Source organism: Cryptomeria japonica, chromosome 3, assembly GCF_030272615.1.
Source record: "Cryptomeria japonica chromosome 3, Sugi_1.0, whole genome shotgun sequence".
Taxonomy (NCBI): domain Eukaryota; kingdom Viridiplantae; phylum Streptophyta; class Pinopsida; order Cupressales; family Cupressaceae; genus Cryptomeria; species Cryptomeria japonica.
The window spans coordinates 957,523,932-957,530,910 of record NC_081407.1 but is presented as its reverse complement, the minus strand read 5'-3'; the positions used below and the strand labels follow the sequence as shown (position 1 = coordinate 957,530,910).

Sequence of the window (6,979 nt, the reverse complement as noted above, 5' to 3'; positions counted from 1 at the left end):
ATTTGCTCATTGATATGTGATTGATATTTTGATGCTCTCTAAAACAATGGCACAAATTGCATTTGTGCGCCTCTCTTATTTGGCTCAAGAGAGGTTTGATTTATAGATTGAAAAGATGATCAATCAAGGGTCGAGATTAATCCACGAGATCAGTGTTTGAGAGACTTGGCTGAAAGAGAGGCCTCCAATTGGCGGCGACACCTTGTGATTGGTGCACTTGGAGAGGACAAGGATCAAAAGGATTTGGATGGTTAATATTGATCTAATTTGGTGAATGAGTGGAGATTTAAAAGTTCTCACATGCCTAAGAAGGACAATAAGGATGGAGATCGAGGCATGCGAGTTCTCTCACATGTTTGAAAAATACATGTGGAGCTGAGATTGGACAAGTGATATATTTCACATGTGTAAGATGGAAGGTGGTGATATTTTAGGATAAATATAAGGCTAGGATTTTGTGGACAAGTGGGATGGATGTGACATATGAATAACTAGATTAATCACATTGAAAAATGTGCAGGAGGATTAATTAGTTAATTAATTTTTAATCAACTAATATTTTGTAGTAGAAATGGAGGGATTAAATGGATAATTTATATTTATTACTTTTTGGAGGATAGAGATATAAAAGATGAACTTAAATAAATAAATGATTAAGGATGAACTATAGAGGAAATGCAGATAAATGACAAAATCATCAAATAAATGATTTGTATTTGTTTATTTAACGATTGGAAGATGATTGAGAAGGTTAATTAAGTAATTGGTTTTACTTAATCAACGTGGAATGAAAATAAAATCAAGTGTAGCAAGAGATTGCCAAGTTTAGGTGTCTACATAAGAAAGATGTTCCAAAAAAAGTGTTAATCATATCTCTTATAAATGAAACACGATCATATCTCTTATTAGTGAAACACGAGAAATGTGATTTGTTAACTCTATATAAGAATGAGTTGTTGAAAACATTAAAACCCGACTGACTAAAAATACATAAAAACCCTAAATTTTGATACATTCCATGAAAATGTATTTTACATCTTCATTTGCTCTATCCCTTTTTAATTGATTAAAGAGATTAATTGAATGTTAGTGTTATATTTTATTTTGTTGTGGAAGAACTTGATTTTAATCGATTAAAGAGATTAATTGAATGTTGGTGTTATATTTTATTTTGTTGCGGAAGAACTTGATTTGCTATGAAAGGTTTACTTTAGTTTTGGGTGTAGGTGCTGTGTCTGTCTACCATATGACCTTGGTTTTATATTCTATAACCCTCTCATAAAAAAAGGAGTCCCCCACAAAGTGACAAAGGTGCTCAACTTGCAGTTCAAGCTGCCAAAATTTGAGCATTTGAAGCTACCAATGAACAAATGGCAAATGGGAAAAGAAAGAAGAAAAGAATAATTCACCACCGGCACAATCCACATTCCCCGAGGAACAGCTAGCCCACCGGTGGTGTACGACTGCCCATAGCCGGTTACTGCCGAGCACTCCTCCTCATCCCCTTGGTCTATGCTGCAAAATAGGGAGAGCTTTGTGCTTAGTTGTTTCATTTTCAGCCTCATATTTCCTTTCATCTTTTTTCCTTCACCCATTTTAACTGTACTATTTACTACGGTAGATGTTTAAGCCAGCTGCAGGCGGTTGCAAGGCTGAAGATTCAAAAAGAAAGGGCGAATTCATCCTCGTGCAATTCTTGAAATGGTAATTCATTCAAAATACGTTTCTTGGGGTTTTCAGTGGTTAAAGAATGTTCCCATTTATTTTTTCTGGTTTACTTACTGGTGTGGTCTTTTCGCTGGCCTTCCACTTGGCATTTTAATTCAGTACATGATAAAACTATGTGTTAAATGTTAAGTCAACTCAGAAATAGCTGTTTAAGTCCACAGAGGTCGCTGCTTCGATTCGCAGTGGTAGCTTCTTGGGTGTTTGTAAGATTTTGCATTATTTGCTTTTAATTTATGGACTAATTTGAAGTCCTGTAGTACACTGTCTTGGTAGCACTAAAGTTTAATTTCCATTACTTTTCTGGATGACTGTGTTAATGGTTTGTCCGACTTTTTGAGCGAGCTACCTCACACATCCTCAGAAAGAGCACGAGCAACATTGACCAAAAAGAGACTGGGCTATATGGAGTTGTATTCAAGTTTAAAATCACACGCATGCATTGAAAACCAATTAGCACTCATTAATATTGGCAAGCACCCGGTCTCGTCCATTAAGGTAGCCCAGAGGGTTGGATGCGATGTTTAACCCAAATTTCAGTTCCTTATTGTGTCTAATCTTGACCACCGGAGTAGCTTAGCAAGCTGGACACGATGTTCAGTCCGATTTCAATACTTTAATATGCTTGGTTTTATCCATTAGGATAGCTCAGCGAATTGGATGTTGCATTTTACCCAGTTTCAAGGAATTATTTTCTCCAGTTTTGTCCATTTGGATAACTCAGTAAATTGGATGTGATGCCTTACCTAAGTTCAGTATCTTATATTGTCCTGTCTCGTCTATTAGGTAACTCAGCAAGTTGAATGTGATATTTTAGTCGATTTCAGTACTTCATTATGTACTACCTCGCCCATTAGCATAGCTTAGCGAGTTGGATGTGATGTTTTTACCCAATTTTAGTACTTGATTATGTCCAGTCTCTTCCACGAGGGTAGCTCAGTGAGCTGGATGTGATGTTTGACCTAATTTCAGTACTTCATTATGTCTGGTCTAGTGCATTTGGATAGCTCAGCAAGTTGGACCTAATTTCAGTGCTATTGTATCCTGAGATTTGACCAATGGAGCTCTGCCATGGAAGCCCAAATGTTTTACCACTCGAATTCTTCTCATCGGATCCCCTAAGCTTTGACATTGGGCAAGTTTGGATTCCAAATTAGTGTAATGTACAGAAATGTACAACCAGAGACAATAATTAGAAATAAGGCAACTAGACTGTTGAAACTTGAAACCTAGAATGTAACTGTAGCTGTTTCTTTCTAAAGAAAGTCATGGACCAGTAAACAATCCAATGATAAGTAGATGGCTTTCCAAAAAGACCATCCATTGAATTAATCTGAATTTCCTGCTGATTAAAGTTTTCTGGGGACTTGAGCATGTATTTGGAATTATGCATGAGGTTATTTGGCATCTGCATTGGTAGCAAATGAGAAACATGATTATTTTACCAAACTTTACTGCACAAGGAGCAGGTTTCAACTTTCATGCTTAGAATCGGACATTGCAGTACAGTTATACCCTGTCCGTGCTAGCTTGGAGCCACCTTAAGCTACATCTTTTACTTTTTATAAAAACTGCTTGTGCCTGTAGCAATTACAGCAAACCTGACAGCAGGTCTCCCATCACCTTTCCATCCTGTTCTCTTTTCCATGCCATTTAAACTAATTAGGCTTTATTGCATAATAGTCACATGAGCTCAATTGCATCGTTTGTGTAGCTGGATTATAGGATGAAACATGCTTGGTTAATAATGTAGCTGTGAGAAGGCTGAATGCACCCTTAATATCCTTGGTTTCTTAATGCACTTTCTAAACTATGCATGGTTACTTGATTATGTAGTTAGACATAATCAATATGTAAGTCATTCCTAACATTACAAATATTAATATTCCGTGTCATACATTAGTACTTTATGTGTAAATATTACGTGTAGTATGTAGTTGTACTACCCTTCTCTACTGACTACAGTAGACAATCCCAAGCTTGTCTTGAAATCTTACAAATCTATTAGGCCCAAGCGATTTAGTTATTAAATCCCTAGCATGATTCTAATTTACACAATAATGAAGAGAAATGTGTTCACTATTAACCAGCTGCTGGATGTAGTGTTAATGAATATCAATGTGTTTGGGCTAGACATGATATACTGGATCCTTCACTAACTTTTTTTCTTTTGATCAGTCAAATGAGGGTAGGGCCTTTTACCTTTTTAATATATTATCAGAAAATAGCATAGATACATAATACTTGAGCCCCTTTGAACAGAGGAACTCTTAGATATGGATGATTGATTACAAAATTGGCTAATGTTGCAGGCCATTACAGCAGTTGCAGAGTATAAGCTATATAATCTCCACTATACCTGTACAGAAACCATGTTAAGCCATGCCATCTCCTTCTTCCTCTAGCTTGATCAAGTTTTCTTTGTATGCTTCATCGAAGCCCTTGACTAGTCTAGCATGGCAGAGAAGGAATTTGGTTGCTCTTTCTGCCACAGCAATTTTGAACCTTTCTTGTTTTGCATTTCTTTTGGACAATGCAAGCAATGTCATGACATCCATTTCTGGCTTGGTCCTAACTATGAGGAATTCTTCAGTTGTCCTGATCTCTTTGATTAGATACACTAGACGCTCTTCAAATCTCCCTTGTAGCACCTATGGAAGCAAGGCCATGAAGCTCACAACATGGCAGGTAGAGATTCATAGGGGACCTAGATAGTTTTGCTTACTATAGCATCAATGTTCTTCTGATGCTTCTCCTAGATCAAATGTTTACCAAGAGCCTTCCCCATTTTCTTGTCCCTTGTAATCATCAAAATGTTAGACAAAGGCAAAGGAGACTTCTTAATTGACATGAAGGTACTCAATCTCAACACAATCCTTGTCTAGAACCACCTTTTTAGCCTAAGAAATGTTGCTCCTTTGAAAAAAGCAAACGTTCGTCGTCCTTAAATCACTGATGCTCACTAGGATGGTCATCTGGCACTATTTCCCCACTAGATTTATCATTGTGTCCATCTCTCTTGAATGTTGGGGTTTGCAAGTCCAAGATGCAAGATGGGGACATTGGAAAAGATAGTGTGTTATATGGAGAGGCAGAGAAGACATGTATAATTCCTTGTCACAAGCCACATGAAATGTATTGATTGTTGATGACGTGTACAATAGATGATTCAAAGTGTTTGGGATTTGAGTGTGATATTCTAATGTGCAAGCTTGATCGTTTCTCCAAATGATTGTCAATAATTAATTCCTTCTTATCTATACCTTTGTTAGATAAGTGATTTATTACTATGTTCCCTTCTTGATAGCAATGTTTGATATTGGAATTTTTTATTGAGTTTAGATTTGTCCGCACTTAGCATAATATATCATTAATCTTTCAGCTTGTCAATTTTGTGTTCCGAATATTGAGAATGATAGTTTTTGATTGTTTTTAATGTCTAGTAAGTCAATCTTGCAAGATTGCACTAATTGGAGTCCAAGTAGAAGAGTTGATGTTTTTGCTTCATTGTTTGCACCTAGGAGTTTCTTGGAAGCTACTTTTATCAATTTGCCCTCATTGTCCTTGATTACTGTAATTTCCCCAATTTTTAAGGTGACATTTAATTAAATTGATTCTCATTAAGTTATCAAGATATAAATAAAATATTCATATGATGACTTAATATTAATTAATTTAATTAAATAATAAAATATTATAATGTCACTTTATTAAATAAAGTTTTCCAATGTTGAAGTCGGCCTCATCTTCTAGAAAGTTCCTGGAGGTCTTTATAAGGAAGCTTACTGGGAGTTGTAAGGCATGCTTGTTTTGATAAAACGTTTTATGATTTCTGGAGGGGAAACCTTCAGGAGTTGGACGAAAACCTGACTCTTCCAAAGAGGTGGATTTGAGACGGAGTTCACAGCTGTGCAAATTTGTGAAGTCTCCTTTGGAGACAAATTTGTAGAAAATAAGGTCATCTGCAGTTCTGAGAATTAATAAAGGGTGTCTGATATCTTTCCTTTGGGCAAAGTTCTTTGAATATTCTTTGTTCAATATTGTGAGTCGTATAAAGGGGTTATTTCTGCTAATGGGCTATATGAAGATAATCGTGGGTTTAAATGCTTGAACCATAGCGATATCAAAATAGCGAACCACTTTTCTGACAACCCGGTGCAAGGAATATTAAAGTATTATTAAAGTGATTGATTTAATGAAAAGCTCTATAGTCCGTTATACCCAAGGGAAGTATCTGTGTGTTTATTACTTTGTTGGGAATAGAAGAATCAAGGCTTGGTGTTGCAGTAAAGACGTGGCTTCTCAAAGTTAATTTCTGAGAATTGAAGGCATATATATTAATCGCAGAGTTTCCATGTGTGCATATAGACACTGTGCATTTCTCAAGGATATTGGGCTCAAGTCCAGGTGTGATAATTGTCCATAAGCTGCGGGAGTCTGCTGTGGAACCTATTTGCTGAAGTGCCTCCCAACGCTGAAGCAAATACACATATCGTGAGTCTCAGAAGTCCAGACACAAAAAGGAGTTGCCATCAAATGATAGTCCTATACAAGAAGCGTGTGTGGTATGTTCCTTATTGTTAATAATTCTTTGGCTTATGAGATTGCAGAGCTGTAATAATTGTATTAATCATTTATACTCTGAATTTATGATTTTATCACAATTTTGTACACAAGCTCTGAAAGTCATATAGGCAATACCTGAAGCAAGTGTAACAGCAGAATCAAATCTAATATAATTTTCGAATTGTATTCTGTGTCATTTGAAGAAGAAAATTGCTATTTTGCTATTATTACCATTTAGGGATATTTCAATTACACATTTTGCACTAGTGGGGCCAAGGTTCCTCTTGAGGCCCCATCAAAATTTACTTTTTATCTCCCAAGTGGAGGGGGTTGCTATTTGATGGAAAATTTGTCAATAAGAGTTAAGTTATTAACCCATCAATAGGGGGAATCTAATGTTCTTTCAAAATTTCAAATATCTCTATCCCATGCTATGAATGTGAACTTTCTCTTGACCTTTTCTATTGCTTTGTTTGTCACTATTTCTGAGATGACAATTTCTAATTTTGATATGAAAGAGTCCCATGTCATTTCTTTGTTTCAAGGTGTGCTTGCTCCTCTTCTTCCATATTTGCTACAAGGTCGTTGAGGGTTTGGAGGTATAGAGACTTGAGGAGATTGCCTTTTGCTTTGAGAGTTGCCAATTATTGCATAGTTGGAAAGTGTGTTTGGATGAGGTTTAGGGTGG

At 36.2% G+C, this 6,979-nt stretch overlaps 1 protein-coding gene across 9 annotated transcripts in view; it reads left to right on the top strand.

The window, feature by feature from the left end:
- Positions 1-1,322: 1,322 nt before the first annotated feature.
- LOC131035566 (EID1-like F-box protein 2) overlaps positions 1,323-6,979 on the top strand; it is a 68,529-nt gene continuing 62,872 nt past the window's right edge. For 4 of the 9 annotated variants that reach the window (XM_057967287.2, XM_057967283.2, XM_059217053.1 and 1 more), the window contains exon 1: positions 1,323-1,704. The gene's annotated coding sequence lies outside the window, so the exon portion shown is untranslated. Of the gene's footprint in view, positions 1,705-1,763; positions 1,785-1,851; positions 1,932-6,093; positions 6,291-6,979 lie in introns of those variants that run through there. The other 5 variants (XM_057967288.2, XM_057967284.2, XM_059217052.1 and 2 more) reach the window with 4 other exon arrangements.